This window comes from Chrysochloris asiatica, unplaced genomic scaffold, assembly GCF_000296735.1.
Source record: "Chrysochloris asiatica unplaced genomic scaffold, ChrAsi1.0 scaffold00094, whole genome shotgun sequence".
Taxonomy (NCBI): domain Eukaryota; kingdom Metazoa; phylum Chordata; class Mammalia; order Afrosoricida; family Chrysochloridae; genus Chrysochloris; species Chrysochloris asiatica.
Genome location: NW_006408612.1, coordinates 9,982,693 through 9,987,815, shown reverse-complemented (window position 1 = coordinate 9,987,815; position 5,123 = coordinate 9,982,693). Strand labels below are relative to the sequence as shown.

The window sequence follows — 5,123 nt, the reverse complement described above, 5'->3', positions numbered from 1 at the left end:
GGTGTTGGAGGAGAATATTAAAAGTACCATTGACTGCCAAAAGAACAAATGAATGTGTGTTGGAAGCTAGAATGCCAAAAGAACAAATAAATGTATGTTGGAAGCTAAAATGCTCATTAGAAGCCAAAATTCATCTCTCATACTTCAGTATAAGGGGAAGTCCTTTAGGTGAAAGACAGCCTTTTTTTTTAAGACTCTATTGCCAAGGGCCATGTGTTTGTTGTACAGTGCTGACTCTATAGCACCACACTAGAAGCCCATGGGCCAGATGTATTAATACTATCGAAAATAGACTATACAACAATATTAAAAAGCATTTTTAAAAGTTTGTAGAAAAAATATCACAGGAAGCTTTTACATTATTTGCTTTGGGATCAAAACTTGAATAAACAAAGTATGGTAGGTGAATTAACATTTATATTTTTCCAACTACTGCTTTTAAATAACTTCTATATGCATGAATTGATTAAGTCAATAGACTGATAATAGCTTTCAAAAGCAATACAATACAAATTTTAAATAAATGTATACTAGCGTTGGTTCCTCAGAAACCCTATACAGGATCTCTATGAATTGGAACTGACTCTATGGCACTTAACAATATCAACAAGGGTTGTTTAATGAAGCCCCGATGGCATTTTTTGTTGTTGTTAGGTGCCATTGAGTCAGTAACAACTCATAGTGACCCTATGCACAACAGAACGAAACACTGCCCGATCCTGGGCCAACCTCACAATTGTTGCCACGCTTGAGCCCATTGATGCTGCCACTTTGCCAATCCATCTCGCTGGGGTCATCCTCTTTTTCTCTGACCCTCCACCTTACCAAACATGATATCCTCCTCCACCGACTGGTCCTTCCTGACAATTTGTCCGAAATATGAGAGACAAAGTTTGGCCATCCTGGCCTCCAAGGATCACTCCAGCTGCACTTCTTCCAACCCAGACTTGTTGATTCTTTTGTCAGCCCATGGCACTTTCAATATTCTCCTCTAACACCATAACTCAAAAGCATCAATTCTTCTGGCATAGCAAGTTAAAAGTCTGGATGCTAACTGTAGGGTTAGCAGTTTTAATCCACCAGCCATTCCACTGGAGAAAGATGAGGTTTTCTGCTCCTATAAAGATTTACAGCCTTGGAAACCCCAAGCAGGGTCGCTAGAGTAGGAACCGACTCCATGGCACACCACCACCACCTGCTATATAATCAAGCAGCAAGCATAGTGGCTACGAGTTAGGCTGATAATCTCAAGGTCAGCAGTTCAAAACTACCAGTGGTTCCATGGGAGAAAGATCAGGCTTTTGCTCCCCTAAAGATTTATAGCCTTGGAAACCCTATACCGGGTCACTATGAGTCGGAATTGACTCAACAACACTGAACAACAACTATATAATCAAGAGTCCTGGTGTGGTGCTGTAGGATAAACACTGGACAGCTAACTATAAGGTTAGTGGTTCAAACCCACCAGCCACTCCTTGGAAACACTATACAGGGTCACCATCAACCACATGAGACTTGATGGCACTAACAACAACAACTACCATGTAATCAAGGAGCTATGGTAGTGTAGTAGACTACGAGTTGGGCTGCTAACTGCAAGATCAACAGTTTGAATCTACCAGCCACTCTGTGGGAAAGGATGAGACATTCTGCTCCCATAAAAATTCACAGCTTTGGAAACCCTATATGGGATCACTGTGAGTTGGAACTGACTTGACAGCATATAACCACCCCCACCACCAATCAAGGGAGCATGGTGATGCTGTCGGAAAAGCACCTAACTGCTTTCTGCTCCTGCAAAGATTTAGAGCCTTGGAAATCCTATCCAGGGTCACTATGAGTCAGAACAACTCACTGGCACTTAACACCAGCAACCACGTTATCTAGGAGCCCTGGTGGCGCTGTGATTAAACTCTTGGCTTCTAACCAACAGATTGGTGGTTTAAATCCACCAGCTGCTCTGTGGGAGAAAGACGTGGCAATCTCCTTTAATGTAGATTTCAGCTTTGGAGCCCTATGGAGAATTCTGCCCTGTCCCTTAGGGTTGCTGTGAGTTGAAATCTATTCAACAAGTTTGGATTTGGATCATGTATCAATTTGGAATAAAGAATACATCAATATTTTATGATATATTTAAAAATCTTCTTACATATACAGTGGCATCTTTGAAAATATTTTTGTTAAGTGTCATTGACTCATAGCAACCCTGTATTGGGTTTCCAAGGCTGCAAATCTTTGTAGGAGCAGAAAGCCTCATTTTTCTATTGTGAAGTAACTGGTAGGCTCAAACTGCCAACATCTTGTGGTTTATAATCCAGTGAGTATTCCTCAGAGCTCCTGTGCTCACATCCTGAAAACAGAGCTTATAAAGAGAATTCCAATAATGTATATGGCTTCCAGAAATGCTCACGTCTAAAATTCCACATATTTGGTCTAGACTTCTAGATTAATTTAATTTAGATTAATTGTTGTTGTGAAGTGCCATCGAGTCGGTTCTGACCCATAGCGACCCTGTACAGGGTTTCCGAGGGTGTAAATCTTTACGGGAGTAGAAAGCCTCATCTTTCTCCCGTGGAGTGGCTGGTAGTTTTGAACCGCTGACCTTAAGGTTCGCAGCCCAATTCGTAATCACTACGCTACCAGAGCTCCTTATTAATTAGGAGCTTTTAATTATGCTTGAGGGTCCTTTGTGTCACAGTAGGATAAGCACCCAACTCCTAAACACAAGGTCAGTAGTTGAAACCATCCCTTGGAAACCATATCCAGCAGGGGCCGGTTAAGTCCGGCCTGTGGGCCATATGAGCTGTCAAATCATTTGGTCTGGCCCTGTCAAAGCAATTGCAGTTCCAGCCATCGCATTGTTGTTGTTGTTAAGTGCCTTTGAGTCAGTTCTGACTTATAGTGACCCTATATAGGGTTTCCAAGGAGCAGCTGGTGAGCTTGAACCATCGACCCTGCAGTTCAAATCTACCTTACAGTTCAGCACATTAACCTGCAATGCCACATCAAGACACCTCATTGCATTAGGGGTGAGTTAATTAAATGTATGACCAAATATTGCAGGCTAATTTTTAAGTTGATAATTTTGTATGGCCTACAAATAATGTTATAAATTTTGGCAGAAAAAAGGGTTCACCACCAACCCTGCTATACAAGGGTCACTATGGTTTGGAACCAAATAGATTGCACTTAACAAACAACACATTATGTTTAAGAAGTTTCTAATCTCCACTTTCCTTCCATCTTTATTTTACCATTCTAGCATTCACTGGTATCATCATCTAAGTATAATACACAGGGAAAGAGCAAATTCATTCACTTTAATATTTAGCAGTCAGCCTACTAAAAAGTTTCTTTGTAAGAGTTAGGAAAAAGTAAGGTGTAGCAAAAGATTAAATTTTCACAATGAGGCTGGGAACTATCTTTCTATTTCATTCATCCACATTAACAATCTCTTCCAGGCTTAGCAACAATAATAATATATGAGCATAGACCAAGTGTGTTGTTAAGTGCCACTGGGTCGGTTCTGAACCATAGTGATCTTGTATACGGTTTCTGAGGAGCAGCTGGTGAACTTGATCCACGGACCTTGCAGTTCAAACTGACTTTGCAGTCCAGCACATTAGTCCACAGCTCCACAGCAGGACTCCAGAGCCTACAGAAGATTATAGTCGAATCTTTTCTCCATAATCATTCCACACACATGGACTGACGCTAACTGGGCCCAAACATTGTTCTAGGTGCTGGGGATACAGCAGCAAACAAAACAAAGAGCTCTGTCCTTATGGAGCTCATTCTCTGGTAAGAGAGGGATGGATTTTTCAAAATACGGACATAGAGAATGTTAGACAATAAACGCAATGAAAAAAATACAGCAGGAAAAGAGAGTACTGGAGGATTCAGGATGAGGGAAGAAGTTGAATTTTTAAACTGGGTGGTCATTTATGCTTATGTTTCTAGAAAAAATGCATTTAAAACTCATGTCTATCTATTTTTCTAAGTATCAAATTACATGAGGAGGAATAGAGTAAGAACAAATTTCTGTTAAAGAGAACAGATGAGTAATCCAAATTTTACAACTGTAAGGAGCTCTGGTAGCATAGTGGTTACGAATCGGGCTGCGAGCTGCAAGGTCAGCAGTTCGAAACTACCAGCTGCTCCGCGGAAGAAAGATGAGGCTTTCTGCTCCTGTAAAGATTTACAGCCTCAGAAACCCTGTACAGAGTCGCTATGAGTTAGAATTGACTCCACGGCACATAACAACTACAATGACAGATGGCCATTGCCTAACTTTATAAAAGACTGCCTCATATTACTTTTGTAAGCCCACTTATTATTATGCATATCATAATTTTTATTGGTGATGTGATAAACTAAAAACTGACACCACAATGATCATCAAGTAATAACATAACCGCATAATCATGCTGAGAAAATACTTTTCATATCCTGTCGGGATTAGCTTGCTGAGTTTTGGATGGGCAGACAAGTATGTGTTATAACTGATGTCCAGTTACATTCCAATTGTTGTTTTTGTTGTTATGTGCCGTGGAGTCGGTTCCAACTCATAGCGACCCTGTACAGGGTTTTCGAGGCTGTAAATCTTTATGGGAGCAGAAAGCCACATCTTCTTCCCGTGGAACAGCTGGTAGTTTCGAACTGCTGACCTTATGGTTTGCAGCCCGATTCATAACCAGAGCTCCAGAGCTACCAAAGCTCCTTTACCAGAGCTCCCAATAGGGGTTGAAAAATATTCATGTAGGTGTTTTTTTTCCCCTTTAACTCCTTTTGCTGTAATGGTCAGATACCTCCAGACAAGCTGGCCTACTCTCTAGTAACTTGAGGTACCTGGGAAGTCAGAAAGCTAGCTAGACTCTGTGTCCAGCAGGCTTGTCAAATCAAGCTTCTTTTGTTTATTATCCCAACCTAGACTCCCTTAGTAACTGCTGTTCTAATATAGAACAACTCCCAGGAAATCACAATTACTCTCAAATCACTCATATTATGAATTCTCTTCCCAACATTGTATTGTGCCAAGTATTTTTTTTAAAAGGAATATTAGAAGTTCTACCCTGTCAAAAATAATACCTCCACCAGGAGAAGAAAGAAAAGGAAAAAAAAAA

General features: G+C 40.6%; 1 protein-coding gene across 2 annotated transcripts in view; it reads right to left on the bottom strand.

Moving 5' to 3' along the window:
* Positions 1 to 5,123, bottom strand: part of AGPS (alkylglycerone phosphate synthase) — a 184,428-nt gene that overhangs the window by 18,006 nt on the left and 161,299 nt on the right. The window lies entirely within an intron of this gene.